The 26,816-nt window shown below is 42.5% G+C and overlaps 1 protein-coding gene across 9 annotated transcripts in view; it reads left to right on the top strand.

The window, feature by feature from the left end:
• ERBB4 (erb-b2 receptor tyrosine kinase 4) overlaps positions 1-26,816 on the top strand; it is a 935,749-nt gene that overhangs the window by 170,950 nt on the left and 737,983 nt on the right. The window lies entirely within an intron of this gene.

Below are 26,816 nucleotides of genomic sequence, written 5' to 3'. Positions count from 1 at the left end.
TGAACAACCAACCCTTCCTTGGTAACAGCTCTGTGATGGCTCAGCTCTCCCGGACACAATGCCCTAGGGACTGACTGCCTCCCCATAACCCGTGCACCAGTGGGAAACAGGCAGAGGGCAGCTTCTGTACTGCCATCCACTTGCCACCCTGCACAACCAAAATTGTGTCCCAGTTCCTCCATTTTTTCCCCCTACAGGAGGTGGGTGGGGTTCCTGCAGCCAGGGTGGGAGCCGAGAGAAAAGGAAGGAGGGTCTGATCTTCAGAGGGCAAAATCCTGGTTGAAGGCAATAGAAATTTCACCATTGACTTGCACAGAGTGAGGATTTCATCCTCTTGCAGGTGCAGACTACCCAGCTCTTTATAGCTCAAAAACAATGCTCTCCCCAGAGGTGTACAGGCATTAGGAGGCTTGTGCATTCCTTAAAAGTCTGTGAAGGAGGCCCGAGTTTTGGCCCATGTGTGTAAAAAGCAGAGCAATCGGTTGCTGTCAACACAACTCGGTGCACCCCATGAACCATGTTTATTTATCTGCGTTGTGTCATAATTAAAACTGGGTTCACTGTTTCCCTGCTGTACTCTTTCACGCCCACTTCCTGATCACTGTAAGGCATTCCCTTTGCTGTCAGGAGGTCATGATGCAGAGAGTCAGAATACGATAGGGGGTGAGGGTGATGCTGACGTGCTCATTGGGAGTAAGGTGACTTCTGCTGTTCAGGGGGTTAAATGGATGAAAAGACACAAGAAGGGCTAATTCTGGAGACGGAGAGGGAAATTAATACATGTTAATATATGCTGGTTTAATTGAGGTGCCATATTCACTGACTGCTGTTTGAAGAACAGACTTAAGTGTGTTTGTAAGATCAAACAAATATTGACTTTCTAAATCTGCTACACAAATACAAAAAATCATGCTGTCTTTAGAGCATGAGAGAGCCACAAACTGCTGAGAATGAGAAATGCACAGGAGCGTTTCAGAGCAGCGTTCTACTGCGTAAGAGGAAAATGGTTTCCTTCACAACTAAGAGCTAGATTCCGTCATTCTTATTCTCATGATCAGTTTTGCTTTATTCTGTGGCAGAATTTAGTCCCATACCAATTTTTTTTAAGATCATAATAATTACTGAGAAGAGGATGTACAATTGAGGGTTATCAATCAGTAAACAGCAAGCCAGGGATGTTAAGCCCGGGACTACTTATGAATTTGTGGGTTTTGGTATGGAAGTCATGGCCACACCTTACTATATAGTAGTTTTTATGGTATGATGATCTGCTGCCTCTTAAGTCTGGAAACACGCTGGATTGCATTGCTGCACCCAAGGATGGAAAATTAGGGTATGTCTATGCTACAGAGGAAGATTGAAGCTGCCGATGTCGATCTTCCAGGGTTCAAATTAACAGCTGAGGCAGCTAATTTGAAATGAGAGGGGCACTCCTGTCAATGCTGGTAACCCTACTTTCATGAGGAGTAAGGAAAGTCAAAGGAAGAGTGTTCTCCCTTCGACTTCTTGCAGCGTAGTCAGCACCAAAAACAGACTTAAGCTACTTCGACTTCACTGTAGCTTAATGTAGCTGAGGTTGCATATCTTAACTTGACTTTGTCCTGTAGTGTTGACGTACCCTTAGTGTTCCCCATGTTGAGGCTCTTGGGAAAGATCAACTCAGACCCAAATGTGATGAGCAGAACAGATGTGAACTTAATTTACTATTGTTTTCTTTCTACTTTTGCTTTTCAACAGAATTTTCCATGGAAATTACTTGAGTTTTTAGTCAAAAACTGAAAATTTTTCACTGCTAACTTAAATTTTTCAGCTGAAATATTTGTTACATTTTTTCAATGAAATGAGACACTTTTCACACACACAAAAGTGTGCAGTCTCCCCATCCCCTCCAATTTTCCAGTGCGAAATTGTTTGGCTGGAAAATCTTCAACCTGTCCCAGTTGTGAGTTCACAATGTGCTTAGAGACCATGCAAAGTAGAGGGGTTTTGTGGGGAGGATTCAGGATCCTTCTCTCCTCTCTCATGTCATAGGTGACAACCGCTAGTCGTGCACTGATGAAAGGAGGGGCTTGCTGGGTTGTTCTTTCAGTCCTCACAGTTCTTCTCTGGGATAAAGCAGGGGATGGCCCACTAACAAAGAAAAGTGTAGTAGAATTCTAGCAGACTGCTGGTCCTGTCCTACTGAATTTAGATTTCATACAGTCCCTCGGTATATGCCGTAAGGATCACCAAGTATCTCCGAGCACATACATGCTGCCTTGAGTGGAAGCTGGGATCAGGCAGGGAGAGGCTTATGGGATTGTTGAGTTCTAGTATGACCAGTCAAATGTGTAGTGAGGTTTTCCTAGGGTGGGTTCCTATGGAAGTTGAGAGAGGTGGAAACTTGCCCCCTGTAGAGGAAATGGAGCTGACTGGTGCTGAGCAGTTTGGTGCTGAATGTGGATCATAGCTAGGCCAAAGTTCCATGGTTTGGGGTCAGAGAATTGGCAGGTCTGACGGAAAGCCTGTAAAGTCCAACGGAGGATTCCATGGTGAGTGGAAGGGTGTAGCAGCGATGTCTGTTCCTCTCTGATCTGCTTCATTTGCTGTACTGGAAGCTGACGATACTGTGAGGAGAGAGGCAGGGACATTTATACATATAGTTATGGACGTATTCTGTTGTTTCCAGAGATACTGGCTGCAGTTTTCTGTGTTCCTCATTGATTTTCCTGGCTTTATACATAGCTTTAGGCTTCCTGCTTTATTTTTAAATATATTTTCAGATGGATTTTTGAAAGAAGCTTTTATTCTGATGTTACATAAGTGCCCTGTATCAGTGTCATATTTGTTGCCTGTTTGTTCAGCCATAGGCCCCTGATCCTGGATTAGGGTAAGAAAGATTCCATCCCTGTTTGCTTTGAGGAATGAAAGATTTGGGTTGGATTTTTTTTTACTCTGTTGAAAGAGTTTGACCATCTTTTTCATCTTCCCTCATACAGAGAACTCTAGGGCAATGTGCTGAAGTGTAGGAACATGATCTATGAAAACAAAATCAAGAAATGTAGCTTTAAAAAAAACAAAACCAGAAAACAAGTAGTCCTGTAGCATCTATAGAGACTAACAAAAAGATCTAAAGAAAGTCTCGTCTGAAGAAGTGGGTTTTGCCCACAAAAGCTCATGATACTATACATCTATATTCTGTTATCCTCTAAGGTCCCACAGGACTACTTATTTTTTAAAAAAATGTTGTTTTTAAAGTTACAGATTAACACAGCTACCCCTCTGAGACTTATATTTAAAACTATCCACTTTCTTAGGAGACTGGTCAGTGATTTTTCTTGTGCTCTAAAACTAAGTGACAGGCACCATTAGCTTAAGAAAGGGAGTGGAGGGTTAAATGAAATCAAGGGCGTTCCTGCCAATTAATTACACTTGAGAGGTAAAGTGCAATGTAATGGAAAAGTTATATACTGGAGCAGCTTTTCAAGATTTGTGGAAAGGTCTGAAGATTGCAGACCTGTGTTTGAATGTAGTCATGGTTACTTGGCTCTGGTCTCCCAGAGAAGTTTGTTCTTAACCCACCAAGCAGGTAGGGAAGATAAGACCTATTAAGCGTAAGGCGTGGCTTCAGATCATGGAATGAGAAAGAGCTGCTAGAAGGGTTGCTATTAATAAATAAACATGAATTCAACAGGTAAGTTCAAGGTAAGGTGCATTCTAAGCATCATACTTCTTGCTTTACATACAAACTCAAGCTACGTTTCCTTCTTAATAAACACGCTGGTCAGGGCAGGAGGAATTAGAATGCCCTTGAGTTCAAAGTAAAGGTGCCACTTGAAAGCAGGATAATCATACTGAGTTCTGGTTAATTAATTCTGGTGACTTCCTATGAAAGTGGCCCTTTCATTATTTCATCATTAACAACTTTCAAGCACAGCCCATATTGAATAGCAAGAAAATAAGCTCTTTGTTGTACTTTTTATAGCCCTCACCCCTTTTAGACTTAGAAACGGGTTAAGGGTTGTAATATTAAAGCAAAAAGATGCTAATTATGTTGCCCATAATGTCCACACCCAAGTTCTTTCTAACTGACTTAAAAGCATAGAAAAATAGATGGTGGTACAATGAAATGCTAACCAATAAGGGACAGCATTAATTAAAGAGGCTTGAAGATATATATGCAAAAGGCAGTATTCATACTGAGGTTTCTTTCCATTTCATTATCCTTAACTAGAGCATATTCTAATGTGCTTACTATTCAGTGGGAGAAAAGTCCAGTTCTCATAGGTCTGGGGCAAAAATAAGGTCCAGATCATGCAATGGATCCTATGTGGCCTCTTTATCCCATCACAACCATGCTAATTTTAAAAGGGCTTGCCACAGGCACAGAAATCTTCTGACATAATGCTCATTGTAGCAACAGAGCCACGGTGAGTATTTTTGTGCAAAAGTGAGAGAAAAACCCCACAAAGTACAATGCGTTCAGGCCATTTTGCAGTCCAAGGAAATATGCCTCATACTATATTATATATTTTCAAGTACCTGAAAGGGTGTTACAAGGAAGAGGGAGAAAAATCGCTCTCCTTGGCCTCTGAGGATAGGACAAGGAGCAGAGGGCTTAAATTGCGGCAAGGGAGGTTTAGGTTGGACGTTAGGAAAAACTTCCTAATTGTCAGGGTTGTTAAACACTGGAATAAATTTCCTAGGGGGGTTGTGGAATCTCTATCTCTGGAGATATTTAAGAGCAGGTTAGACAGGCAATGCTTGGTCCTGCTGTGAGGGCAGGGGACTAGACTTGATGACCTCTCGAGGTCCCTTCCAGTTCTAGTAGTCCATGGTTCTGTGATTGATGAAACCAGAATCTGTTGGAAAGAGAATAAAACATAAAGGTGTTACAGTCCTTTGGGAGTCTGCACCTTCCCTCTGTTTTCTAAAATGAATGGGCCCAGTTCTGCACCTTCCAATGGGAGCCATTCTAGTGGCAACCAGTGGTTCTACTCAGTCATGCTGCCCCTCCTGCCAGCTCCCGCGGTCTGGTTTCTGACATCACCCGTCTACTGAGCAGTAGCAGAATTCTGGGGCCTTGCAGATCAACTAGCTGTTGAAAGAGAAATGGTTTATATTCTGGGTATAATATCACTTGCTTAATTTGCACATTTACACCAGTGCTTGCACAGAAATTGTCACGAACATCATGCAGTCCATCCCTTCTTCCATAAAGGTAAGCCCACACACCAAAGCCTGGTTCCCTGGAAACAGCTCTGTACTTGCGAACATAGAGCATAAACTCCTTGCTAGGCACCACAGCTTTTTTCAAAGGATTATTCCATAACAGAAAAGTACCAATGCAGCGTTTCTGCAAAGACTACAAATTTGCGTGTATGTAACGGCACTGTCTGGTGACTCCTGCCATAGCAGTAATATACAGCCCAGGGGCAGATGGCAGAATCAGGCCAAAACTAAGACCCCTCTATCTACCAAAACATTTTATTCTTTCTATGGGAGTAACAAAGTAGCAGCCAAAGTTTACATCCTAGAGTTCTTGTCCAACTCATTTCTAGAGATGACTAGGACCCATTGGACTTAGAAACGGGAGGGATATGTCCCTGTGGACAGTGTCACTCTAGTGAAGCTTATATTGCTTGCTTTCACTGTCTTTTTCTTCCTTCTCCTTGGAAAACACCATCTTGTTTCCTCTACTTTGTATACTCTTTGAAGTGATGGTTGATTTAAATTGCCTTAGGTTGTCAATCAAATCTGTACTTAAAAAGTAATAATTAATAATAGAACGCGTCCAAAATTTTTCAAAGTTTTTCAGAGACCAGAGGTCAAACTTTTAGTGAAAATCGTCATCAAAGTTTTTTGGCTTTTTTTTCCAACCAGCGCTACGAAATAGTGCTCATTGTAAGATGAAGTTTCTTACACATTTGCTGTGTTTCTAAGCTCTGTCCTCTCAGCCAATTGAACAAAAACCCAAATGATTTATGTAATTCTTGATTTTTTGGTGAGGCTCAAAATTATTTTGCAAGGTAAGCAGTAGAGAGAGTTTGACTTTCTGTTGTGGGAGGAATTTTGCAGTGAGTTCAGACTCGCTTGCTGTTGTATGGTATATGGGTTTGACTCTGTTACCCCTCTTTTTTCAGGTTAATTTATCAAAATCACATACACCTCTGGGGGTAGCTCAAAGGTATATGATTGACCAATAATATTCTGTATTTCCAAAGCCCTCTTAAAAATTCACCACTTCCACAGAAGTTGTTCCTGTTATTCGAATGCAAGTCACTTCCTCTAGCTCTTGTGCCATTCTTTCATTGACTAGAACTGAACATAAACAATTTCTAATGAAATAACCGGGAATGTAGCGTTGTTCACTTCTTTGGTATCAAACGGCTACTGAGTCAGTAGTCGTGGTTTATTTTGACCGCTATATCTCTCTGAGATGGCTAGTAGATTAAATTGTGAATTTGGGTAACTGTTTTGTAGGAATTCAGCATTTGAAAGAAATGCGGTATGAGTTTTTAATGTGCCTTTCACGACATTGCTCATGCTGCTTGCCTTGAATTTCACTCCTCTGGAATTGAGAATAACATGGAGGCAAAGTTAGAAAAGGTACATTTGTGCTTCAGGAGTATGTTATAAAAGGAAGATGCCTGGGGAGATGTAGAATGCTTACAACAGGCCGTGCTGTAATGCATCACGAGAATGAGGTAGCCCACTGTTGTTATTCAGACACTCCATCTTGGGAGTTACTAATCCTTACTCTGAAAGTGCTAGAGCTTCGATTGCACTGCCCAAGCCAGCATGAGATACTGGTTCTTTTTATTTCTCTTCCCTCATTTTGCTTATAGCCGCTCTTCTGTGAACGTCAGTATTGTCGACTCCTGTAAATCCCTCCTCCTTTCCAACAAATGGAGAGCAGTCTGTGACGAGCCAGCTTAATAGCTTTCCCAAAAGGAGGTACTTATCCCCAGAGAAGCAGGGGAGTTAATTTCCCAGCATATTTTTGTGGGGGCTGGCCCTTTAAATATGGTAGAGAGAAGAAGCTGTGGCCCTAAGGTAGCCATTTTGCACCTGCCTGCTCATTGCAGTACTGTACTTTCCAGCTGGTACGTGCTCTTCTGTCTTGCTGTATTGGCTTCTTAACTTCTCTTTTTTTTTGTTCCTGAGGAGAGTGACGCTTTGGAAGGATGGAAAGCCTTGTAGGAGGCTCTGAGGATTTAGCCCTGAGGCACACAGGAGAAATAGAGGAGCTATAGGGTAAGCAGCTGGTATCTAGAAAACACTGGGTTAGTTGGATAGTGCAATTCTTAGGATATGATGTCAATCTGTTAGGTAATGGTCACAGAATAAAGGACAAGGAAGATCAGAACAGGTGATATAACTTGCCCTTCATCTCCTTACTCTTCTGCCTAGAGTGGAAAGTACTACAGTCTTGTTCAGCATCACTTCACATGCTGTACCCTATGCTCCTGGATAAACTCCAGCAGTGACCCTAGCTAGCCCAAGAGCTCATTACTTTAGTGTTTCCTGTTTCTGAAACGTTATCATGAGTTTGCAGAAGCTTGGGGAAATGTCTACAATGCTCGTGGTAGCGGGAGGGGACACATACTCAAGCCAACAGATGTGTTGGGAGGTGGAGGAGATATAACGATTTTATTTTTAAATGTGAGTGCTGACCAAAATGTAATTATCCCATTATTTTGGTGCCAGAATTGGGATACTAGTGTTTTGTTCCCAGAACTTAAAGCATAACTCACTGATTAAATGATTGGTGGTGCTCTCAACCCTGTCTGTAGTGGACGTTTTCCCACATCTAACAAATACCATAGTGGACAGCCCAGTTAGCTATCTTGCTTCAGAAGAAGTCCACTCTGGAATAACAGGATATTCAGGGCTGAGGAATTTTTCACAAACACAACATTTATTTTAAGGGCAGAACTAAGCATGGCAAGATTTGTAGGGGTAATTTCTCAAAGCTGTGTAGTTGCATATCTCCTATTGAAATTAACGGAGATGGTGTAGTAATTCTTTTAATTCCTTTAAGCATGCATCACTTTGTGGTAATTCTTGTGTTTTTGAGGACAACTTTTTCAAACCTCACCAGAATAATGTCTGTTTCCCCCCGAAGTCTCCCAGACTATAGGCTTCTTTTATTGATACTGTTTTCTTAGTAAAGTCCATGCTGCAGTTCATCCTAATTCAACCACAAAGGTTTACTTTGGTGACACTGTGTGATTAGAGGGGATTTAACAATGGAAGAGAGGTTTATAGAGGGTGAGTTTCTCATGGCTATCACATTAGCCACCAGCTCTGATCAGTTTCAAACAAACTTATCAGTGTCTGATCCTATTTAATCTGAGGAAGTGGGTCTGGCCCACGAAAGCTCATCATCTAATAAAACCATCTTGTTAGTCTTTAAAGTGCTACATAGTCCTGTATTTTGCTTCAGCTACACCAGACTAACACGGCTACATTTCTATCACTATTCTGATCCTACAGTTTGTGTAAAAGTCATGGTATACTCCACTAAGGTAACCTTGGCGTTCACATGGTCTGAATCTGCTGTTGTAAATTAGGGTTTATTCAGATGGATAGTGGATCTAATCTGATAGTGAAGGCAGAGTTAAAGTTTAGCTTTTGGATTGTATTAATGTTGTTTATCTCGTATTTGTTGCCTTACGTGAGCAGTGTTAATGGTTTGCAAGAGCAAACAATAAAGAAGGGCCACTCTCCACTCTAAATTGACAAGGGTTCAAGTTAAAGCAGCAACTGGCCTGCTGCATGCTATAGCAGGAATAGTTAGTGCCAACACTTGCAATTTGCAAAATATCTTATTCATTAAGGGCCTGTTTGTGCAAACACATTACTCCCCCAGATGTCCTATGTAGCTCAGTGCATCTTGTCACAGGTGCAGTGTAACTTTTGTGTGTGAGCATTTGCAGGACCAAACCCCACATTTAGTCGTTTGACTTGGAAAAGTAAGCAGGAAATCCACAGTTGCTAATTAATTTTCCTGTGTGTTGACTCTGCGGTGATGGTTCTGAGGAGCTACAAGGAAGCAGCAGAACTACGCTGATAGCTAGGAAAGAGACTCACTCATCCTGCTGTAAACTTAAAGCTTTCCCCGTTGACTGCAGGAAATTTGGAGCACGTAGCCAGCTGCCCACACAAGATGACACAGAACAAGGCACCGTCTCTTCCTTGTTAGGCCACAGATGCAGATAAGGAGCAAGGGTATTCGACTTGTTGAATTGAACTCCTGTTTTGTGATTGAAAAAATATACAATTTGGTTCACAAAGTGAATTTGTTCCCACGTAAGGGGCCCATTAGCCATTTCTTAGTGATCATTTCTTCAGACAAGAAATATATTCACCATTTACAATAATGTGTTGGCTGACTTATAAAGGTTGCTAGTTACATTTTGTTTGGCGTGGGAGAACAGAAAAATGGACATGAACAATCAGTTAAATGGAAAGTTAACCTTTCTGTCAATGTATTGCAGTTTACACAATTCTCTAAAGGGGAACGTCACAATAAGAGAACCTACTCAAGGGCTGTTATTTCTCATGTTTGTTGTAGAATTCATTTGCAGTCACCAACATGTTTCATACATATATTCCTGAAATTTCTACTAGTTTCAAAAATCTGAAGTCAATTAAGTATCATAATTGAGAATATTCATATGCTTATGTCTGAAATATTGTGAAGATACACCTTAATTAGAATAAAAAAATGATTGCCATGATGGAAAATAGTGTTGTCTGACTACACACCGAGTCATAAAATCCCCCAAAGGCTTTAATATTGGTCAGAAAGGATCCCTTGGAGCCCAAGGACTAACAATTGTCTACGTAGATTTTTCAATTCCAACTCAGAAGTATAGGCCACGATGGATTGGGTCCATAATCCATTTAGTTCAATATTCTGTCTCCTGCAGTGACTAGCACCACATGTTTCAGAGGAAAATGTAAGAACCCTGTGCTAGTATTTAGTCTGCCTCTCAAATAGGTCTCATTCCTCTAACATTTAATTTGGCTTAAACTCTGAAACTTAAGATTTATGTCCTTGTCTCTAATATTTGAAAAATCAGTTGCTGTTAACCATGGGTTTGGAACCAGACCTCATTTTTTATTTTATCAAAGGAATATTCCGTGGATTTTTCTCAGCAGAACTAGGTTAGGCACCTAAACTCATATTGACATTCATATCAGATGTTCTCTTAGAATGTAAGACAAGGTAGCTATCTCCAGATTCCACTGAACTGCTGCCATGTGAAACATAAAAAGCACTGAAAAGTCTCTCTACTTAGGACGAGTACCCTTGTGAATAATGTTATTACTTTGAGTAGATACGATTATACTCATTCATGGGGAATGAGGAGTTCCTCCCAGTTCTCTGTATTCTTTCATGGTGCCTTGAAAACTGAGGTTTGGTTGACAGGTGTATTTTTCACTATGCCTTATAGAATTTGCCTTCTTCATTGAAAGCATAGCGATGATTTTGTGTTATTCTTGTCAATAGACTTTGCCAGTCATCATAGGCACGAGGGTCAAGTTTCTCAGGTGGTAAATCCAAAGTTCTTCAGGCTTTACATTCTGGTGACCAGCAGAAATTTTCTGTGAGTGTCCTGTGTTCTTCTGGTGTTGGCTCTTCTCTTCAATGAGGCCCGTGACTATTTTCTTACTTTGTTTGGGGGACTTTCCCCCCATTTGATTGGCCTGCAAAGTAGAATGAGAGCTCGTCCTTGTTGACCTGACTGTATCTATCCTGTGTGTATGACAGCATTCAGGGTTGAGAAGCCAGTACTGCTCTGCTGATTAAAATTTGACTGCTGCAGTTGTGCCGAATGTTTTACTAATATTCTGTACAGCTACATTGTACGCCTGCATGGTTGGCTTCAAATGATTGATGGTTTTCCTGCTCTCGTCTGGCTTTTCCTTTGCTCCCTTCATCAAAGAACCACTGTGAGCTGTGGGCCAAAACTTATTTGGGGAATAAGTTCAACTACTATCAGGCTTCAAGCAGCAGTTGTAATCTTTTCCAAGTGTAAAAGCGAGCGCGACAGGAACAGCTAACAGGAGAGTTTGGAGAGGGAGTTCTCCGGGTAAAAGAGGAGTAAAAATGGGACCCTTGTGGTAAGTGGCTGTCTGGAGTGTGTGTTTGTGTGTGGGGGAGTTATTTGCAGTGTGCTAAGCTTGTGTTTGTCTGGTTTGTTTGTTTGTTTGCTTTGTTTGTTTGAAGGAGCTTCTAAAAGGTTTGAAATCTAGAAGTCTCTGTTAATTGGCTGAGCCTCAGTCAGGGGAAGGGGCTACCAGAGCTGTATAAGCCTGTGACTCAGCGACCAGGAACAGCTAACAGGAGAGTTTGGAGAGGGAGTTCTCCAGGTAAAAGAGGAGTAAAAACGGGACCCTTGTGGTAAGTGGCTGTCTGGAGTGTGTGTTTAGAATCATAGAATCATAGGACTGGAAGGGACCTCGAGAGGTCATCGAGTCCAGCCCCCCGCCCTCAAGGCAGGACCAAGTTCCGTCTACACCATCCCTGACAGATGTCTATGTAACCTGTTCTTAAATATCTCCAGAGAGGGAGATTCCACCACCTCCCTTGGCAATTTATTCCAATATTTGACCACCCTGACCAATCTAAACCTCCCCTGCTGCACTTTAAACCCATTACTCCTTGTCCTGTCCTCAGAAACCAAGAGGAACAAATTTTCTCCTTGTGACACCCTTTTAGATATTTGAAAACCGCTATCATGTCCCCCCTTAATCTTCTTTTTTCCAAACTAAACAAGCCCAGTTCATGAAGCCTGGCTTCATAGGTCATGTTCTCTAAACCTTTAATCATTCTTGTCGCTCTTCTCTGTACCCTTTCCAATTTCTCCACATCTTTCTTGAAATGTGGCACCCAGAACTGGACACAGTACTCCAGCTGAGGCCTAACTAGTGCAGAGTAGAGCGGCAGAATGACTTCACGAGTTTTGCATACAACACACCTGTTGATACAACCTAGAATCATATTTGCTTTTTTTGCAACAGCATCACACTGTTGACTCATATTCAACTTGTGGTCCACTATGACCCCTAGATCCCTTTCTGCCATGCTCCTTCCTAGACAGTCGCTTCCCATCTTGTATGTATGGAACTGATTGTTCCTTGCTAAGTGGAGCACTTTGCATTTCTCTTTATTAAACTTCATCCTGTTTACCTCTGACCATTTCTCTAACTTGCTAAGGTCATTTTGAATTATGTCCCTATCCTCCAAAGAAGTCGCAACCCCACCCAGTTTGGTATCATCTGCAAACTTAATAAGCGTACTCTCTATCCCAATATCTACATCATTGATGAAGATATTGACCAGTACGGGTCCCAAAACAGACCCTTGCGGAACTCCACTTGTTATCCCTTTCCAGCAGGATTTAGCACCTTTAACAACAACTCTCTGACTACAGTTATCCAGCCAATTATGCACCCACCTTATCGTGGCCCTATCTAAGTTATATTTGCCTAGTTTATCAATAAGAATATCATGCGAGACCGTATCAAATGCCTTACTAAAGTCTAGGTATATGACATCTACTGCTTCTCCCTTATCCACAAGGCTCGTTAGCCTATCAAAGAAAGCTATCAGATTAGTTTGGCATGACTTGTTCTTCACAAACCCATGCTGGCTATTCCCTATCACTTTATTACCTTCCAAGTGTTTGCATATGATTTCCTTAATTACTTGCTCCATTATCTTCCCTGGGACAGACGTTAAACTGACCGGTCTGTAGTTTCCTGTAGTTTGTGTGTGGGGGAGTTATTTGCAGTATGCTGAGCTTGTGTTTGTCTGTTTGGTTTGTTTGTTTGCTTTGTTTGTTTGAAGGAACTTCTAAAAGGTTTGAAATCTAGAAGCCTCTGTTAAATGGCTGAGCCTCAGTCAGGGGGAGGGGCTACCAGAGCTATATAAGCCTGTGACTCAGCGACCAGGGAGAGCGCGACCAGGAACAGCTAGCCAAAAACTCAAAAAGAAATAACAAAATGTTTAAGTACATTAGAAGCAGGAAGCCTGCTAAAAAACCTGTGGGTCCCCTAGATGATCGAGCTATAAAAGGAGCAATCAAGGATGATAAAGCCATTGCGGAGAAACTAAATGATTTCTTTGCTTCAGACTTCACAGCTGAGGATGTTGGGGAGATTCCTGAATCTTCACCATCCTTTGTGGGTGAAGAATCTGAGGAACTGTCCCGGATTGAAGTGTCATTAGAGGAGGTTTTGGAACAAATAGAAAAACTTAATGTTAACAAATCACCGGGACCGGGTGGCATTCATCCAAGGGTTCTAAAAGAACTCAAATGGGAAATTGCTGAGCTATTATCTGTGGTTTGTAACCTATCCTTTAAATCGGCTTCTGTACCTAATGACTGGAAGGTAGCCAACGTGACACCAATATTTAAAAAGGGCCGTAGAGGCGATCCTGGCGATTACAGACCGGTAAGTCTAACTTCAGTTCCGGGCAAATTAGTCGAAACAATAGTAAAGAATAAAATTGTGAAGCATGTAGAAGAACATAATTTGTTGGACAAAAGTCAACATGGTTTCTGTAAAGGGAAATCCTGTCTTACTAATCTGTTAGAGTTCTTTGAAGGGGTTAACAAACATGCGGACAAGGGGGATCCAGTAGATATAGTATACTTAGATTTTCAGAAAGCCTTTGACAAGGTCCCTCACCAAAGGCTCTTGTGTAAATTACATGGTCATGGGATAAGAGGGAAGGTCCTTTCTTGGATTGAGAACTGGTTAAAAGACAGGAAACAAAGGGTAGGAATAAATGGTAAATTTTCAGATTGGAGAGGGGTAACTAGTGGTGTACCCCAAGGGTCAGTCCCGGGACCGATCCTTTTCAACTTATTCATAAATGATCTGGAGAAAGGGGTAAGCAATGAGGTAGTAAAGTTTGCAGATGATACCAAACTGTTTAGGATAGTCAAGACAGAAGCAGACTGTGAGGGACTCCAAAAAGATCTCACCAAACTGAGTGATTGGGCAACAAAATGGCAAATGAAATTTAATGTGGATAAGTGTAAAGTAATGCACATCGGGAAAAATAACCCCAACTATATGTACAGTATGATGGGGGCTAATTTGGCTACGACAAATCAGGAAAGAGATCTTGGAGTTATCGTGGACAGTTCTCTGAAAACTTCCACACAGTGTGCAGCGGCGATCAAAAAGGCAAATAGGATGCTAGGAATTATTAAAAAAGGGATAGAAAATAAGACCCAGAATATCTTACTGCCCCTGTATAAAACTATGGTACGCCCACATCTTGAATACTGTGTACAGATGTGGTCTCCTCACCTCAAAAAAGATATTTTGGCCTTGGAAAGGGTTCAGAAAAGGGCAACTAAAATGATTAGGGGTTTGGAACGGGTCTCATATGAGGAGAGGTTAAAGCGACTGGGACTTTTCAGTTTAGAAAAGAGGAGACTGAGGGGGGATATGATAGAGGTCTATAAGATCATGAGTGGTGTGGAGAGGGCTGACAAAGAAAAGTTATTTATTAGTTCCCATAATAGAAGAACTAGAGGACACCAAATGAAATTAATGGGTAGTAGGTTTAAAACTAATAAAAGAAAATTCTTCTTCACACAGCATGTAGTCAACCTGTGCAACTCCTTGCCAGAGGAGGCTGTGAAGGCTAGGACTATAATAGAGTTTAAGGAGAAGCTAGATAATTTCATGGAGGTTAAGTCCATAAAAGGCTATTAGCCAGGGGATAAAATGGTGTCCTTGGCCTCTGTTTGTCAGAGGCTGGAGAGGGATGGCAGGAGACAAATCGCTTGATCATTGTCTTCGGTCCACCCTCTCTGGGGCATCTGGAGCTGGCCACTGTCGGTAGACAGGATACTGGGCTAGATGGACCTTTGGTCTGACCCAGTACGGCCGTTCTTATGTTCTTATGTGAGTAGTTGTGTTTTGAGTGAATTATTTTCTCCTACTATGTCTTGCTGACCTTCTCCAGGACTAAGAGAGTTGGGATGAACTAGCTTGTTTGGTCTTCTAACAATACAAAGATGGATCCTTTAGTGTGTGTGTTTCTTTGAAGAGTGTGTAGTCTGTCCATGTATAGTGTGTTGTCCATACTTCCAAGGCTCGTTAGCGTGTGGTGGAAACCTCTGTAATTCTGATAGAGTTGATGCTCATTGTCATGTAACTGTACAGAGACAGGACAAAATAAGTCTAGAGCTAAGTTGAATAAACATTTTTGCACGAGGAATACCGTGTCTTGCAATGTTTTAAATGAACTGTAAAGGATGGAATGTACAAATGACTACCACTTATGACAATTGCTCCGTCGCTTTTTTGTTGTTGTTCTTTTGCTTTGTGCACAAGAGCCCGGTGTAAAGGACCTTATTTACAGTTGCTAATTCTATTATTTTAAACCAGCAGTTGGAACTAACTATCAGAGAGAGATCGAATGGTAGATATAACAACAATAGCACGGCTGGAGAAGCAGTGACAGTGCCTACAACTGCTGACGTGTGCAAGTTTAATGTGTTTTTAGCTGCTAGTAGATACTTTTTGCAGTATCTGCCCTCACAGATCCTATTTCAGCTTTCTGTTCCTATTCAGGAAAGCACTGTGGTATGTGTTTCAAGCTAAGCACATGCTGAAGTCTATTGACTTGAATGGAAATGAACCACTAGCTTAAATCCTTTGTTGAACTGGGCTTTAGTCAAAGGTACCATTTCTTGTCATACGTTTTCTCTGTTTGGACAGTTCTGACCACAATCGGTGTGTACGATGACGGGGGGAGACAAATGCAGGAGAAGGCAGGTGCCATTGCCCTGAATTGTGACTGCTCACTAAAGCCAGGTCTCCACTGGACCCAGCAGCTTGGCTTTAGGTACGCAACTCCAGCTATGTGGCTGGAGTCAGCATACCTTGACTGAGCTTGGAGGCATCCCTTTACTCCATACAAAAGGTGTACCGGACTCCGGCAGGGTCTCTCTCTGAGTTAGATTTAGCGAGTGTTAACTAGACTTGCTAAATCGAACTCCAGAAGATGGATCCTGGCAGCGTTAATCTTTCACAGAGTAAAAGATCAGGCTTGAGTGCATCTTTATTTTATTTCACAGTTCTACAGTCTTTCAGAATGAAGGAAAACATATTAAAGCTAGCTCACACCTGTGCCATAGCACGGCAGCAGTGACCAGGGCTGCCTTGGGATGGGAGTGTTATTCCCAACAATCAATTGTTTGGGTGTCAGCAGCAATTTTGGAAAGGATGGTGGTGGGTTTTTTTTCTCCCCCCTTTGGAAATTCACTAGCCCACATCACTTTAACATATTCTGCTATTGAACATCAGCAGTGGAAACATGGTGTGTATTTACAGGATCTCACAAGTACCTATTTAAAGAGATTTAATATTGAGACTGATAAATTATATAAAAATGTTTGTTGTTAAACTCTGACAAACTTAGCAACAGAGAAGCAGCTGGTGCTTTATTGCTTGTGAGTTCCTTTGCATTTCCCTAAAGCTCTAGCTCAACAAGAATGCATTTATAATTTTTTCTAATTAAATGTGGAGGCGAACCTAGTGGTAGGTCCCAAATTTAAGGCATTCCTGGAGTATTTCAACCGTGTCGGAAAGCAAGCTAGCCACCTGTTACAAGACTTTCATGTTGTTAATGGTTTTATTCTCCAGTTGTCTCCCATTTTATCCTTTGGGAAAGACAAGTGTAGCTATATGAAATACCTTCCATGCCCAAAGGGCTAATAATCCACTCCAAGGTAAAGTTTGGTCGGACAATTAAATGGGAGTTTTTCCGTTTAGACCATGGTAATTTCTTTGAACCAGCTTTAGACCAATTTGTCACAGTTCGGGGCCACTGCACTTGTATTTCCCCTCCGTGGTCCAGCAAGGGGGCCCGCTCTCAGGCATCCCTGGTGGAGACCTGCCCTTGTGTCTCTTTCTTCAACAGGGTGTTTCGCAGCTGCTGTATTCCAGGCCTTTAGTGTGAATTCACCAGTAAAGCCAGGCCACGTAAGCAGACCTGCTGTGCCTTTTTCCTCAGGTGTAATTGCAACTGTTACAAGTAACCACATAGCTTTTCTCCTGTTTTGTTTTTTTCTGAAGGTAAAAGCACTAGGAAAAAATGTGTTAAAAGGACCTAGTAGGCCCGGTCCTTCCCTGAAGACTGGCTTTTAATGGATTCAGGGTCTTTTCTGTTTACTGGATTAGGAGGACGGCCATGAGCTTGCTTAAAATCAGACTATTTACCCAAAAATCTTTTTTTGTCTCTTGGTCCTTGGAGAAGCTAGTTTGAACTAATATATGGGCACTGCTCTGGAGGAAGTGGGAAGATGCAGGCTTCTAGGGGCTGATAACAGAACTAGTTGAGTAACATTCCCCCCACCTATTGAATATAATTCAGTAAGGTTTAAGTTGGTTCAGTAAAGATTACATCAATTCCATCATTGTTTTCCAGACTATTCCAGACTATTGTCAGTCTTTCACACAAGTAACCAATGCATTTGACCCAGGACCCTGCACTCTGGGGCAAGATGGGTGAAAATTCAGTTGCAGAGGCTGGCTGGTCTCACTTGCATGACAGAGCTGACTTTTGGTTGCATCAACTCAATTCCAAGCACCTAATCCGGCAAACAGTTTTGCACATGTGTAGTGCCACTCGTGTTGATGGGGTCACTCACAGAAGTACTTGCAAGATCAGGGGCTTTACATTCAGAGCTGAGGTCTTGATTCAATAGAATAATAATAACATTTCTTCCAGTTTGCTTCTGAACTCTGGGCCTTTAAGTTTGCACTTTCATTGTCCACACAAGGGAGTTATAGTACAATACTTTGGTTTATACTGATATTTACGCTCGTTAAGTCCCAATGGCAGTGTAGTAAACATTCTGAGATACTACTTTAATCACTAATGAACATTTCATTCTCTTGGCACTGGGGGATAAATACGGTAGCTGGACTTTTCTGATAAAATCATCAGGACTGAAGAGACAACAATGTTGTCATTTCAAATTCTGTCTTTTAGGGTTGAGTTCTGAGTTTCAGGCTCTCTGCAAACCCCAGAAATAAGAAGGTTTGATCTTAATTGTACAATGATTGTGTCAACTTCTCCCTTTTTGTAATGGTCCACTGATCAAGATAGATTTCTCACACTTGTGCTTAGGAAATAATACACAAAAGCTAGTCATTTCCCATTTCATTACTGTAACTTTAGTATTATTAGATGCAGAGCTAGCACAAATAAATACACTATATGGCAAGACCCAGGTTATGAAATGACAGTGCTTGCATGCTAAGACCCAAGGCTAATATGAGGATGAAGAACTATATTAGGTTTCTGAACTGTGTATATCTGAAACCGTTATAAAACACTAATATTCAGCAGTATATGTTTTTGAGATTATAAACATTGCATTCTCCAAATTCAAGATTTCCACAGCCATCATGTCCACACACAGAAAATGTGGAGTGGTTCTGGGGTCACTGTTTCCATAAAGTGGTTTATTTAGAGGTAGCTTGAAGATTTCTTAAGAAAAAGTCTTAACCCAGAAATAAGTAGGCATGGAAGGCAAGAAAGATACGCTGGGGCAGGATTGGCTTCAGGGGCAGGATGACAATTATTTTGGTAGCAAAACTGCGTATTTGTATGCTTGTGAATGTTTGCTCAAAGTTCAGCACAGTCTGTATTTCCTGAGTTTTTTTTTTTAAATATCTACAGCTTTTTTATAACATGTATTACCCTTCTCTTAAGGAAACAGACTACGGTCAACACTGAGTCCAGTATAGCTAGAAATGGGGTTTGGCATTGAAAGTGGGCTAAGCACTCCTTTCCAGTGCATAGCGCAAAGAGGCGGAACAGCAGATAGAAGAGGGAGATCAGTGGACCTGTGACTGGGTTACAGCTTGTGTTTCAGGGTTAGCTCTGTGCTGGTGGCTGTGGAGGAGCCGTTATTGGTGTGTTGTGCTTCTGTTCAGACAGAGGCTGTTTCTGTATGGGAAATCTGCTTCCGAGGAGCTGCTGGGTTGCACCTGTTGCTGGGTGGTGAATTTGAGTGAGAGTACGTTGGGTTGGGATGCAAGGGAGGGCTCAGACTCTCCCTTAGTATTTTAAGAAAAAAATCAGCATAGTAAAGCCATCTCTTGCACGGGTTCACTTTTTTCCCTGCCAAAGAGAATTTAATGGAAAATGAATGTTTCTGTGAGACCAAGTTGGTCCTTAAAGACCATTGAAATTTAGCACCATGTTTCAGGTGGAGTCCCTTAGTGGAGGCCAGGAATCACGGGACAGAAAACGTGGGCGTGCTCCAGGAAAGAGTGGCGGGTGGGGGACGAACAGCCAGGCCAGGGCCTGAGAGAAGGCCTCAGCCGAGCGACTCTTTAGCAGCCAGGCAGAGAGTAAGTCAACAGGTAGCAGGAGCCACTAGGGAAGGATGGAAATGGGAAGCTCGTTGTGAGGAAAACCTCAGCAATGGGACATCCAAGAACCTCACACAGAGGGCGAGTGCCAGCTAAGAAGGTTGACAAGAAGATTTGTTTCCTTTCGAACTTTGTAGAAATTAACCAAACCTGGGACCTCTGGAGCTTAGTGCATGAGCCTCTACAGCTTGAGCTAAAAGCCAGATGGAGCTCAGCCTAGGCTGTAGAGAAAACTCATTCTTATCACTCAGTGTAAGTGCCACGGCATGGGACAATGAACTACACTGAGTGGATTTGTGGGTTACACAAGCTCTCCAAAGGAGAGAGTTATTAAGAAATCAGCTGCAGTATGAAGCTGGATCCCCTGGAGAAGAAAGGGAAACTGAGGAAGCAGCAGCAACCCCCCTTTCCCAAGCCAGATCAGGTAAGCCCCGTGGCAGAGCTTTTGTGAATGAAATTGTTGGTTTCTGCGTGTCACTTCTCAACATCCTGTAAAAGCCTGCTTGGTCTCAACTGGGCATTCCAACTGTGTTGGTTTGCCATTGAGTAGCTTCTCAGATAGGCCTTTTCCTATCTCATATTTGGCCTTGTACACCAAATCTAGCCAACCTCTCTCATTGAGACTGTTTGGAGTCTCGAGCCAAGCCACTCTTTGCAATAAGAGATGGCAAATAAGTTCTATAACTTTTCAAATACATGAGCAACACCATTTTCCCCTTACTCCTAAATATCGGAAATGGCCGTCCATGCTTCATCAAACTGAATAGAAACAAACAAAATCCGGTGGACTACAAACCACCCCCCATAACACTTTATGTTGGTAGAGGAACTTTTGGGAGGACTTTTAAAGGAGAGACCACTATTGGGTTTGTAATGGAGTTGTGGTTATATTAACTCCCAAACACTATGTAATCGTGTGAAGGAATAAATGCATGGAAGGAATGGCAGCATGGGTACTTTGGTAAGTTTTCTATCCAACCTCATTTGCATTTTGATGCCTATACATCAATGTAGATTGCATAATTCCTCCCCAGCCGCAGCCAATGTGAACATCTTCAAGCAGGTTACACTGTTCTAGTATTGGGCATGGGCACCAAACCTGGGACCTCTGGATCTTAGTTCATGAGCCTCTACAGCTCGAGCTAAAAGCCAGCTGGCGCTCATCCTAGGCTGTAGAGCAAACTCTGTGTTTGTATGCCTACGAAGCTAATGTTCACTGGCTCAAACCTTCAGGTTGTTAGGACTTGTTTACAATGGACGAATTTTCAAAAAGTGCGGCGGGCATATAGGAACTTGTGTCCAATATTTTGAAAATGGGTCTTAAACCGCTCAAGAGCTTTTGAATTTTTTTTTCTGATAGCTCATTGTATCAATATCTCTATAGCAGGAGTCCCCAACCTTTTTCGGTCCCTTGGCTTTTAGTAAATATTCCCGTACCCCCTATTCAATGTGAAAGGAAATAAATTCTAGATGCTAGAATGCACAATTTTTTTCACTAACAGTACTACTTTTGGACTATTTCAATGAGGATAATCTAGTTATTTACCAAATATTCCCCGTATTCCCTTAACAAGCATCTTGTACCCTCTGGGGGTATGCATACCCCAGGTTGGGAACCCCTGCTCTATAGGAACACTTTCGTTCCTCCCATCTACAGCCTCTTGTCTGCTAGTCCTTGATCCAACTGCTAGGCTAGCTGGATGGAGCCTTATAGGTGTTACATTCCAGTACACTGATTTTCCTTCTGCTAAGCAAAGCAGGCTATCTTGAGTTCAAGCCCTTCAGCTGAGGACTTAAAATTCCTGTGTGCCGATGAAGCATGACAAACAATAGGCAGTGCTGAAATCGTTGTGATAGAGATTATCCAGTGGGCATAGTAGGGCTCAAACGGAGAAAGGATTTAGGGTCAGTCGGCAAAGATGGGAGGAACCAGAGAAGACATTTAAAAAGAAGTTTTTAAATTTACATTGTTTTAAATTTTACAATTAAGTTTTAAATTTACAGAAGCGCCAGAAATATGCCCCATATAAGTGCAGTGACTTAAAATGATCCACCAGAAATCCCCATGGATCATTCCTCATCCCTCACGCCATTCCCCATTTTCAGATTTCTGTAAGGGGAGGAGATGAACCTTATAGTGGAACACAAAATGAATTAGCCGCTCGTTAATGGTAGGTCTCAAAGTGTAATTATAAAAGGATGTTCCTTTTGAAACGGGCATTTCTAATGGGGCTCAGCAAAGATCCATTCTTGGCCCTACCCTTGTTAATGTTTTCATCAATGAGCTGGAAACCCTCCCCCCCCCCCCCCCCCATAAAATCATCATTGATAAAGATTGCAGATGAGGGGTGGTAAATAATGAAGAGCATGAGTCAATGCTAGCTGTGGTTGGGGTAGAGGGCTCTATCCTGAGAAGCAATGACTAGGGAAAAGACATGGGGGGGGGGGGGGGGGGAGGGTGTATTGGATAATCACCTGAACATGGGCTCCTAGTGTGACACTGGTAAAAGGGCTAATTTGATTCTGAGATGCATAAATGGGAAACTCTTGCATAGGAGAAGAGGAGAAATTTTACCTCTATTTCGTAGTGGTGTGGCCACTGCAGGAATTCTGTGTTCGGTCTTGGCTTCCACAATTCAGAGAGGAGGATGAAACTGGCAAGTGCTAAATGGAGCCCTGGGAATGATGAAAGGGTTTGAGGGCATGCTTTATGGGGACTGACTCGAAGCTCTGTCAGCTGAGCTTAACAAAAAGAACATTAAGAGCTGATTTGTTTCTAGTCTAAAGCACCAATCTGGAGAATAAATATTTAATACAGGTTGGACCCTCCCCTCTCCCTCCCCCCCCCTCCCCCGGTTTGGCACCCTTGGAACCTGACTGGTCCCAGAATTTTGCCAGACCAGGGCAGATCATTTCTGGCCCCCCTGCTGCCGGCTGCATTCCTTGCCCTGCTGCCCCAACAAGCTTCCTGTTTCTGCTGGGCAGCCCAGCTGGGCTGTGCATCAGCTCCTGGCCCCTCCAGCAGCCCAGCTAAGCTACTTGCTGGCTCCTTCCCCGCATCATGCTGGGCTGCCACCATTGCACCAGGATCTTCCCTCCGTCTCTGGCATTGTGCTGGACTCTTCCTCCCCCCGCCCCCACACATACACCTTTTGTAGCACACCGGTACCTAGATTCTGGAACATCCATGGTCCTGCCAGACCACGGATGATGCCAGACCAGAAAGTCTCGCTTTACAGAGGTGCAACGTGGAGTGGTCTCTTGAATCTAGCAGAGAAAGGTAGATCGTGATTTAACGACTGGAAGTTGAAGCTAGACAAATTCAGACTTGAAATAAGGTGTAAATGTTAACAGAGTAATTAATCATTGGAACAATTTATCAAGGTTGTGGGGAAGTCTCCATTACGAAATTTTTAAAATCGGGATTGGATTTTTTTCCTAAAAGCTCTGCTCTAGGAATTATTTTGGGGCAATTTCTCCATCCTGTGTTCCTCACGAGTCAGACTAGATCTCGGTAGTTCCTTCTGGGCTCGTACTTTATGAATCAGAGTCCTGATGGTGGCTTCCAAGTGGATGGATCTAGAGATTGACTAATAGAATTAGAGGATCCCTGTTATGTAGTAATTAAGTAATGGTGTATCTAATAGTCAAATTGTGAATTTGGTCCATATACGTTGCCTTGCTCCTTTCAGTAAAGTTAGAGCTATGGATTTAGGAGTCTATTTTAAGAGTAAAGTTTTAGCTATTTACTCAGCTTGGAAAATGGCCGCAAACACATACACCTGACCATAAAACGTTATTGCTAGATTCATCTGTCCATCGTAGAACAAAATTTCTTACATCTGATAGCATTTATCCAAGTAACGTTCTTGGATTTTTGGTGTGATACACAGCATAATAAGGCTGTTCTAGTGCAGTATGTCCGAGCACTTGTTTCCGAGTACTTTTCATAATACTGATAGTAATCCACTATTCACAACTAGATATAGTTCTGATTTCTCAACTGCTTGAGCGATCATTTTCTTTGGTAATTTAGTTCCCTGTATAATTCCACTGCTCTGATCACCCACTTAGAAAACTAAGGATATTAATTTGAAAACTGCATGAGCGCATGGCCACAATAAAAGCAGCAGAGTAATTGGAAGGAAATCTTTTGCAAAGACTTATTTTCATCTCATCAAACCTTCACTGCATGCCGCAAATCTAATACAAGATCTAAAATATGTGTATGTTCAAAAAGTGTTGTGGTAAACAAAGCATTCTGAGGTCCCTTCAGTAACTTTTATGCATCTTTTAAAGCTTTTAAAAAATCATATTGCTTCCCGTATCTTCTAGTGATGAGTTTTGAGTCTTGGAAAGTGAGAAACCGAGAACTTCACTCTGAAAAACTATGCATTGGTAAGAGGGGGAAAAAATTACAGTTGCATCAGTGTTACTGTGCTATGTGTTACGTTAAAGGCACTGACAAAAATTGGAGCCTCTTTGTGATAGGCACCATACAGACCCTGCCCAAAGAGCTTAACAAGACAGGGTAAGCTGAGAAACTGAGGCACAGCCTTCACTTATTATGCGGGGCTGTAAACTAACAGCTACTGCTGTCCTGTTTCCAATTGGGAGCATAATTTGCCTAATGAATCTAGTCTCCGTTGAATCGTTCTCGAGTGAGTCTCAGACTTTTCTTTCTAAGGGAACTATCAAGGATCAATATCACTGTATGCTCAGAGCAACAGATACCATTATCATGCGAGATTTGTCCAAAGAATGTTTTTCAAACCACTCTATTACCTCATTATTTAGTACTGTTGAGCTTTGGTTCCCCAATGGGCTTCCCTCTGGTGAAAATTCTTCCCTTTTTTATGGAGATAATAAATTTTTTCCAGTCATTTTATCTAGTGGGAGGTTTGGCACATGAAAGGCTTAAATAACAGAGACAGGAAATGTAGCTAAATCGGAGACTGGGAGTTGGGCTTGGGTTGCATTTCTGGGTTTCTCATTGGCAGCCCTTCAGAACAACGGTAAGTCACCTAGTCAGAGATTTTCAAAGGAGGCTGAAGGATTTAGGCCTTCAGTTCCCATTGAAATCGAAGGTCTCCAGACCACTAACTCCAGGATATGCTGAATAGCATGGAGGGGAGGAAATGAATGTAGGTGCTTGAAATCTGAAACCAGTGTGGCTAGGCCAACATTTTCAAACTGGACTGCATAAAGCTAAGCCTTTAAATGTGTATCTGCTCTGTTTTTGTTTCCTAGTTGGTTTTCTGGCCCATTTTCTTTCCTTCCCACAATACTCCGGGGTGATTGTGGCTTGCCCTAGTTCAGAGAGCAAGTTAGCAGCAGTGCAGGGACCCGAGTCCTGTCTGAATTCATAGGTAGGGATCTATGTATGATACCTGATTGTTTACAGTGGCTGAGCATGCAGCAAGTCAGTGGGATCTGTGGGGGCTCGGCACCTCTGTAAATATTGGCCTGTTTACACAGGTGTGCGTTGGCTCAGTATTATCCGCTTGTAGGGCCGCAAGTAGTTGGCATGGATATGTTAGTCACGGAACGGACACCTCAGGCTTTTGAAGGAGAACGGGGAAGCAGGCAAATGCAGTTTATTCAGGCTGGGGAGACTGAGGTGAACCCAACACCAAATCATATTGAAACTAAAATGGATGTTTGTTCTTATCGCTTGCTGTCCAGTGGGGCGGGGCGGAGAGGGGAGGAATCCTAGAGTCTGTGTATATGGCAGTGACATTTTCCTAGATATACTGCAGCACAATGGATTTTTCAAGGTTGTTGCCATTGGCTGTTCCTGCCTGCATATTTCAAGCAATGTACCCTGCTACCATGCAGGATTTTGTGTTTATCCTGCACTGATATTGGTCAAGCTGGCAGGCTGATGCAGCAAGGTCTAGAATGGCAGGATTAAGAGCTGGGAGGTGATGCGATGCGGTAGAAAAGATTAGCGCCCCAAGAGAAATGCTGGAACGAGACACCTTTGCACTATTAAATTAGGTACAAGGCAGTAACCCTGCTGCATACCTTGATATGCTCTCTATTTCCAGTCCAGACTAACTACCACATTGCAATGATGTGTAACAAGTCCCGAGGCTAACGCTAAAGGATGCAAACTCTTTGTTAGATATAAATAAGTTAAAACAAGGAGATACATTACGGGCACCCAGACACAACCTTGGTATTGTATTTCCACTTGATCGGTTGGCTTAATGTGATGTAATAACGAAAGGCTGAAGTTTGAGGCATTTTTCCCGCAGCGCCTGTCAGCAAAGTTGGCTTCAGTTTTTGCACGAAGCTGGAAAACAGCTATTGTCTCCCTACTACTACCCCTTAAAAATGTCCTTGGCAAAAAGCCCGTTTGTTGTATCCAGATAGTGCCCAGGACCGTTTGTCTTTCTCGCCCTCACACATCCCTGGGAGGAAAAACTGTATGTTCACGTGTTTGTGTGTCTGTAGACATGGAATTATAAATAATAACCAACACTGACGGCATTAACCTGGGAGAATAGAGTGCGGTCTTTTACCTGAAGCCGAGGGCAATATAAAATCCAAGTAACTATTTTTACCAAAGATTTTCTGTTGCTCTTATTTGCATTGACTCTTGTTGTTTGTCTCATTAATTCTTGGTGAATGTTTTTCATTTGTAATCCCACCGCCTATTATCTTGCCTCTTGTTTCGCAGGGCCAAGGCCTGCCATAGCAAAAACAAAATTTGGGGGATAGAACAAGAGTAAACTTTGTGATTTTGGAGAAGTTCTCTTTCGAGTGGGGGCCCTGGGGTTCCCCAGATGGAGGAATGTGGTGAGGTAAAAGTAATCTTAAGGTTTCTTCCCCTCTGCCTCCTTCCACTAGGAGGAACAAAGCTTTGGAGTGGAATAGGGAGTATAGGACGTCTAGGGCAGCTGGCTACTCTCTTTCACAGCAGTCATTTTGCTTCTCTAGCAGAGACATCTGGGCTACTTGGCTGGTGTTCTGTCACGCCAGCTGGCTTCTTCATCCCCTGGGAAACGTGGGGGCAGGCCATCTCCTCCCCCACAGCAGGACTTGTTGTCTGTCTTCACAGCTTAGTTGCTGGTGTTGACTTTCTTCATCATTTGATAGGTGAGACCTATCTTTAGACAAAGCCGGGTGCGTATACTAGAGCCTGTGCACATATGAACACACACACACACACACACACACACACACACACACACACACACACACACACACATATCTAAACGTGTGCATGCACATAGCTGTGTTCACGCAGTGCATGTCTTCACTCGCCGCGCTAGAGAGCGACGTTCTGGTGTTCAATTTAGTGGGAGTACTATAAATTGAATGCTGAGAGCAGCTCCAGCTGGCGTCTGTACTCCTCGCAGTTGCAAGGAGTAAAGGAAGCTGATGGGAGCATTTCCTCC

Source organism: Pelodiscus sinensis, chromosome 7, assembly GCF_049634645.1.
Source record: "Pelodiscus sinensis isolate JC-2024 chromosome 7, ASM4963464v1, whole genome shotgun sequence".
Lineage (NCBI taxonomy): Eukaryota > Metazoa > Chordata > Testudines > Trionychidae > Pelodiscus > Pelodiscus sinensis.
Note: the sequence above shows the minus strand (reverse complement) of the source record. Positions and strands in the feature narration are given on the sequence as shown.